This window comes from Choloepus didactylus, chromosome 26 (assembly GCF_015220235.1).
Source record: "Choloepus didactylus isolate mChoDid1 chromosome 26, mChoDid1.pri, whole genome shotgun sequence".
Taxonomy (NCBI): domain Eukaryota; kingdom Metazoa; phylum Chordata; class Mammalia; order Pilosa; family Megalonychidae; genus Choloepus; species Choloepus didactylus.
The window spans coordinates 14,009,707-14,017,089 of NC_051332.1; the positions used below are offsets into that span (position 1 = coordinate 14,009,707).

Here is a 7,383-nt window from a genome sequence, read left to right on the forward strand (position 1 = left end):
CCTTAATGGCTGATGCAGCAGTCTACTGCGTAAAAGAATTGAAGTTGGAAAGCAATATGCAATTGGCCCAAGAAGAATTCAAAGATGCTCTGGACAAAAGTCTAAAAATACTGGCAAGCCAGTACTCTAGAGTAAGAGGTCATAAGCTGCCCAAAGGGCAAGTTAAGCATACCCAAGCTTCCCCTGACCCTAAAGTGTGGGACCCTATTGATTTCTCTTCAAAAGTTGATGAGCCCCTGTCTGACTGAGAAATTAAAATGAAGGAAAGTAAGCATGTGCATCCTCTGATCAAACAAAAGTTGCCTTCCCCTAGATGTACTGTGGCAATATATCAGTATAAATTACCAGGGTCATTTAATAGCCATGTCTGGCCAATGGAGAAAAACTAATGGTACTTGGCAAATGGCTATTAATTATATTGAACTTAATTTAATAACTTCTTTATTTGCAGCTCTGTCAAATATAGCTACCTTGTTGAAGGATATGAGTACTCAATTAAGCCAGAGTCACTTTGTGTTAAGCCTTGCTAAAGTTCATTTTAGGGTTTTAGATCCCTCCAGCCAGGCTGCATCCACCTACACATGGGAAACCAACAATGGGCATTTACTGTGCTTCCACAAGGATGCCTCCACAGTCTCACCATCTGCCATGGACTGGTAGCACAAGATTTAAAAAAAAGGACACCACATATGTTTCACTATAAGGATGATATCATGCTATATAGCAATTCTTTTCCAGAAATAGAAATTGCCACAAGCACAATGGTGACCCACAGTGAAAGCTGAGGATGGGTGATAAATCAAAGCAAGTTACAAAAGCATGGACGTTCTATCAAGTTCTTGGGTATTGTCTGGTTGGGTAAAACTAAAGCTATTCCTTTAGCTGTTGTTAAAATACAAAGTTATTCTATACTGCTAACTCCTAAAAAATTAATTGCTTTTCATGGTTTATTAGTTTATTGGAAACTTTATACTCTATTTAAAAATTTTAGGGGGCGGGGCAAGATGGCAGAGTGGTGAGGAGCAGAATTTCGTCTCTCCCCTAGAGCAGCTGGCAATTGCCCAAGAACTATATGAAACAGTGTTTTCGGGGTCTCCAGTAACTAGTCACACATCTGACGCATGTTTGGAATTGGAGGAAAAGCGGAGATTGCAGCGAACATTGTAAGTTCCCCGGACCAGAGGTCTGGCGCCCCTCCCCACCCAGAGCTCACAGGCTGTCTTGCTGCCAGCTCCCTGAAATGGGGGGTAACAAAAATCAGCAATCTGCTGAGGGCAAGAAGGGAGGCCCAACCCAGCCTCAATTGCAGAATTAATTAACAAATTAATTAACTAATTTTGGGAACTGGGGTGCTAAAGAAGGGCTGGGATCCAAGAAGTGGGGGCACGTAAAAGTGGGCACCTATTCCCAGACTCAAAAAAAGCCATTTTTTTCCCTACATTTTGTCCCTTCTGGCTTCTCACTGATCCCTTATCTTTTTGCATTTCAATAGCCCCTGGCAGGGGTGGAACTGAAGCTGTTGGAGAGTAATTATCAGACAATAGCCCAAAGCATATCTTTAAATGCTCTATTCTGACACTGACAAAACTACCAGGCTGGGGAAAGACTTTAAAAAGAGACTCTTTTTTTTCTTTTTTCTTTTTCTTGTTTTTCTTTTCTATTTTTTTTAATCTAAAAGTAATATATGTGGTTATTTTCTATTGAAAAGCCCAGGTTGAGGGACTAGGCTGGGCTTGGGGGGAGACAGAGTACCCACAGTGTCTTTGAATTCCGGATTCACTGCTGAAGTTCTCCACCCCAGTCTTTAATTGGCAACTCAGGCTGACCAAGGAAATCTACTTGGAGAGGCCCCAAAGAGGAGACGGGAGAAGGGAATAGTGCCCCTGAGAGACAACTGCAGTTGTGAGGATTGGGAGAGTGGAGGGAGGTCCAGATCAACTGGCAGTCCTCCTTTTGGGAACTCAGACCCCAGGGGCTGGAATTCAGATTCCGGCTTCAGTCAGCCATGCCCCCAACAGGATCAGAGTCACCAGGAGAACTAAAGTCTACATACATCCTTACACTGGTGGGGGAGCTGTGGGCTGGCAAGCACCACCTGCTGGAAGGGAGAGGAAAAGCACCAATTCTAAAGGCCTCAAAGGAGGGTCTCATTCTCAGGAAAATTTCATACACTCACAATGAAACCTGGGCCTCTCTAGACTGGGAAAATCTGACTATGATTGACCATATCTGAGAAGACACACTCACAAAAAGGTTACATAGAGGCAGAGCAAGAAACAGAAAAAAAAGTGGGGAAAATTTGTGATCAACTAAATAGAACCTAAGTTAGAGGTCTAGAATAAGTTGAACTGAATAACAGAGGCCAGAGAACAAAGCAACCAACAAGAAAATCACTAGGTAAAAGATAGAAAGCAAGCTCTGAAATAAACTAATCAAGAAAATCAGATGCCTGGGCAACTTAAGATAACAAGCCATACCAGGAAACACGAAAACATGGACCAGCCAAAGGTACAAACTAATAGCTCAGCTGAGATACAGGAGTGGAGGCAACAAATGCTAAATAAATTTGATGAAATGAAGGAAGATATAGGAAAAGAGCTGAAGGATATAAAGAAGACAATGGATGACCATAAAGAAGAATTCATAAACTTAAAAAAATAAATGGCAGAACTCATGGGAATGAAGGCCACAATGGAGGAGATGAAAAACACAATGGAGGGACATGACAGTAGATTTGAACAGGCAGAAGAAAGGATCAGTGAACTGGAAGACAGGTCATTTGAATTCATACACACAAAAGAACAGATGGTGAAAAAAAATGGAAAAATATGAGCAGGGTCTTAGGGAGCTGAGTGACAACATGAAATGCACAAATATACATGCTGTGGGTATCCCTGAAGGAGAAGAGAGGGAAAAGGGGGCAGAAAGAGTAATAGAAGATATGTCCACTGAAAATTTCCCAACTCTTATAAAAGACAGAAAATTAGAGATTCAAGAAATATAATGTACCCCAAATAGAATAGATCCCAATAGACCTACTCCAAGACACTTACTAGTCAGATTGTCCAATATCAAAGACAAAGAGAGGATTCCAAAAGCAGGAAGAGAAAAGCAATCTATCACATACAAGGAAAGGTCAATAAGACTATGTACAGATTTCTCTGCAGAAACCATGGAGGCAAGAAGACAGTGGCATGATATATTTAAGATACTGAAAGAGAAAAACTGCCAACCAAGAATTCTATATCCAGCAAAACTTTCCTTCAAAAATGAGGGAGAGATTAAAACATTTTCAGACAAAAAGACACTGAGAGAGTTTGTGAATAAGAGACCAGCACTACAAGAAATACTAAAGGGAGTGCTACAGGTTGATAGGAAAAGACAGGAGAGAGAGAGTTGGAGAAAAGTGCAGAAATGAAGAATATCAGGAAAGGTAAAAAGTGAGGAAAAAATAAGATATGACATATAAATTTCAGAAAACAAAATAGTAGTAGAAAGTACTGCCCTTACAGTAATAACACTAAATGTAAATGAATTAAACTCCCCAATAAAAAGACACAGACTAGCAGAATGGATTGAAAAACAGGACCCATCTATATGCTGTCTACAAGAAACTCACTTTAGACACAAGGACAAAAATAGACTGAAAGTGAAATGTTGGAAAAAGATATTTCATGCAAACAACAACCAGAAAAAAGTAGAGTAGCTATATTAATATCAGACAAGTTAGACTTCAAAACCAAAACAATTAAAAGAGACAAAGAAGGACACTATATATTAATAAAAGGGTCAATTCATTAAGAAAACATAACAATCATAAATATTTATGCACCAAGCCAGAATGCCCCAAAATTCATGAGGCAAACACTGTGATCACTGAAAGGAGAAATAGATACCACTACAATAATAGTTGGAGACTTCAATACACTGCTGTCATCAATGGATAGAACATCTAGACAGAGGATCACTAAAGAAACAGAGATGTTGAATTGTATGATAAATGAACTGGACTTGACAGATATTTATAGAGCACTACATCCAACAACAGCAGGATACACTTTTTTCTCAAGTGCTCATGGAACATTCTCTAGGATAGACCACATGTTGGGTCACAAAGCAAGTCTCAACAAATTTAAAAATGTTGATATTATACAAAACACTTTCTCAGACCACAATGGAATGAAGCTGGAAATAAATAAAAGGCAGAAGGTCATAAAATTCACAAACATATGGAGCCTAAACAACACCCTGTTAGAAAACCAGTGGGTAAAGGAAGAAATTACAAGAGAAATTAGTAAATACCTCGAGGCAAATGACAATGAAAACACAACTTATCAAAACTTATGGGATGCAGCAAAGGTGGTGCTGAGAGGGAAATTTATTGCCCTAAATGCCTATATTAAAAGAGAAGAGAGAGGAAAAATTGAAGAGTTAACTGTTCACCTGGAGGAATTAGAGAAAGAACAGCAAACCAACCCCAAAACAAGCAGAAGGGAAGAAATAACAAAGGTTAGAGCAGAAATAAATGCAATTGAAAACAGGAAAACAATAGAGAATCAACAAAACCAGAAGTTGGTTCTTTGAGAAAATCAATAAAATCAATGGACCACTGGCTAGGCTAACAAAAAAAAAAAAAGAGAGAGAGAGAGAGAGCAGATGCAAATAAATGCAATCAGAAATGGGAAAGGAAATATAACTACTGACCCTGCAGAAATTAAGGAGATAATCAGAAGATACTATGAGCAACTATATGCTAATAAACTAGACAACTTAGATGAAATGGACAACTTCCTAGAAAAGCATAAACAACCAACATTAACACAAGAAGAAATAGATGACCTCAACAAACCAATCACAAGTAAAGAGATTGAGTCAGTCATCAAAAAACTCCCAAAAGGGTGCGGTTGACCCCATCTGGAGCGCGGAGGCCCCCCGGGGTCGCGAGGATGGCATCATGTGACAAGCTTCACTGGGGCAAGCCCCAAGACAGAGGGCTCAGCATGTCAAGCCATCAGTCTCCAATGTTTGTGAGAACATCAGAAACAATCCAGCCTAAAGCATCAAAAGGAAAAAGTACAGGACAGGAAAAAAAATCATCCATCCATATAGTAGAAAAGTAGCTCAAATTATGAGAGAGGCCCACAAACAAGAAAAAAAGGAAAAATTAAAGAATGAAAAGGCCTTGCATCTCAACATTATCGGTGAAAAACTACAGTGGTTTCACAGTCATCTTGATCCTAAAAAAGTAAAATATTCAAAGAAAGATGCTTGTGAATTAATTGAAAGGTATTTAAATTGATTCAGTGATGAACTGGAGCAGATTGAGTTACATAACAGCATCAAAGACAGGCAGGGAAGGAAGCACCATTCCCGGGAGACCGTCATCAAACAGACGATGGCACGTGAGCAGCAGCAGTATGAAGGATATGGTTTTGAGATTCCAGACATTGTAAATGCAAGTAATCTGAAAACTTTTAGGGAATGGGATATTGATCTGAAGAAATTGCAGAACATTTAAAACAAGAAAAATCTGTGCTACTGATGCAGTGCCCAAGAAGGGCAAGAGGAAAAATATTGCAACTGTAGATAAAGATTTAGGGGAATTGCAACTAAAAAGTGAAATAGATGACTCAGATGAGGAAATGATTGCAGTGGACTAATTGTCTTTATTTGAGTTTAAATAATTTAAGAGCTTCAAGTTAGACTCATTGAATACACATATAATGTATATATATGGTCTAGATACAGGAATTTGTTATTAGAACATTCTCTTACATGAAGAGAGTCCCATTTGTAGTTTCAAAAATGATGTTAATGGTTTTTATTTAAAAACCAAAGTTGCTTTATCATTTACATTACGATGCTAAAGTGGATATGAAGTGATCTGCAAAACCCATTTAATCTGAATTTCCAGGGGTTTGGAGTATGACATGAATGAGGACAGAAAATGTTTTAATTTTTACCTCCTGTTTTGATAACTGCCTAATCTCATTTTTGGGGCATGGAGAGCATTCTGTTTCTAAAAGGATCCTGTGGATACTTCTTGAACTGTGATGATGGCAATGTTGCTTTCAGTAATAGTGTCACATTAATCTTCTTAAATATTAAACCTATTTTCTTTTGTTATAAAATAGGGAAAAATGTGATACAGAATTCATATAGGCTGATGGATTTTATGTTAATCATATTTGCTATCTTCTGAGCCAGAGTTAAATGGTTAAAAGAAAAAAAAATCACTTATGTTGATCTACCATACTTAATCTTTTATCTTTTGACAAAGGAGATAAATGATTTCAGGATAGATCCTTTTGATTGTATATTATTTTTTGCTTCCTCATTGTGAAAAATAGGTTTTGTTTGTGGAAACAGCTAAATCGGCCATCATAGATGACTAATTTTTTAATGGTGCATTTTTGCTTTTTCCTCCAAGAGATAGGTTAAACTGACATATAACTCAATATTTCAAGTGTCAGAAAAAACATCATGGATGTAGTAGAATGTTCTTCATGAAATTCATTATATACAGCATATCTTTTAGTCTGTATTATAAAGGAACAGTGGAACTGTATTTGAGTATTTTCAAAAAAAGAAAAAAATGTATGAGGTTAACTAAATGTCAACTAAGTGTTATTAACAATCTAAAGTGTTATAACTTTTTTATTTATGAAAATTAAAAATAAAATTTACACATTTTCATTTTTAAGGTTCTAATTATTTAATTCTCTGTGATGTAGCTGATGCTGATTTGCTCTAATAATTTGTGTAAAAGTGACTTTATTTAATTAAACAAGTTCAGCTGTCTTTAGTCATTGGAAATCCCCCCTCCTTTTTTTTTTCCTTTGGTTCATATTTAGTCTCAAAATGCTGTAAAAACTAAATCATAAATTAAAGTAAAGAGAATAAAAAAAAAAAAAAAGCTCCCAAAAAGGAAAAGCCGAGGACCAGATGATTTCACACATGTATTCTACCAAGCATTCAAGAATGAATTAGTACCAATCCTGCTCAAACTCTTCAAAAAAAATTGAAGAAGAGGGAAAGCTACCTAACTCTTTCTATGAAGCCAACATCACCCTAATACCAAAACCAGACAAAAATACTACAAAAAAAGAAAATTATAGACCAATTTCTTTAATGAATATAGACACAAAAATCCTCAACAAAATACTCTCAAATCGAATCCAGCAGTACATTAAAAGAATTATAAACCACGACCAGGTGGGATTTATTCCAGGTATGCAAGGCTGGTTCAACACAAGAAAATCAATTAATGTAATACACCACATCAATAAATCAAAGCAGAAGAACCACATGATCATCTCAATTGATGCAGAAAAGGCATTTGACAAAATTCAACATCCTTTCCTGATGAAAACACTTCAAAGG

At 37.0% G+C, this 7,383-nt stretch overlaps 1 pseudogene; it reads left to right on the forward strand.

Moving 5' to 3' along the window:
* The first annotated feature begins 5,021 nt into the window (after positions 1-5,021).
* Positions 5,022-5,660, forward strand: LOC119520775 (annotated as a pseudogene).
* Positions 5,661-7,383: the final 1,723 nt, after the last annotated feature.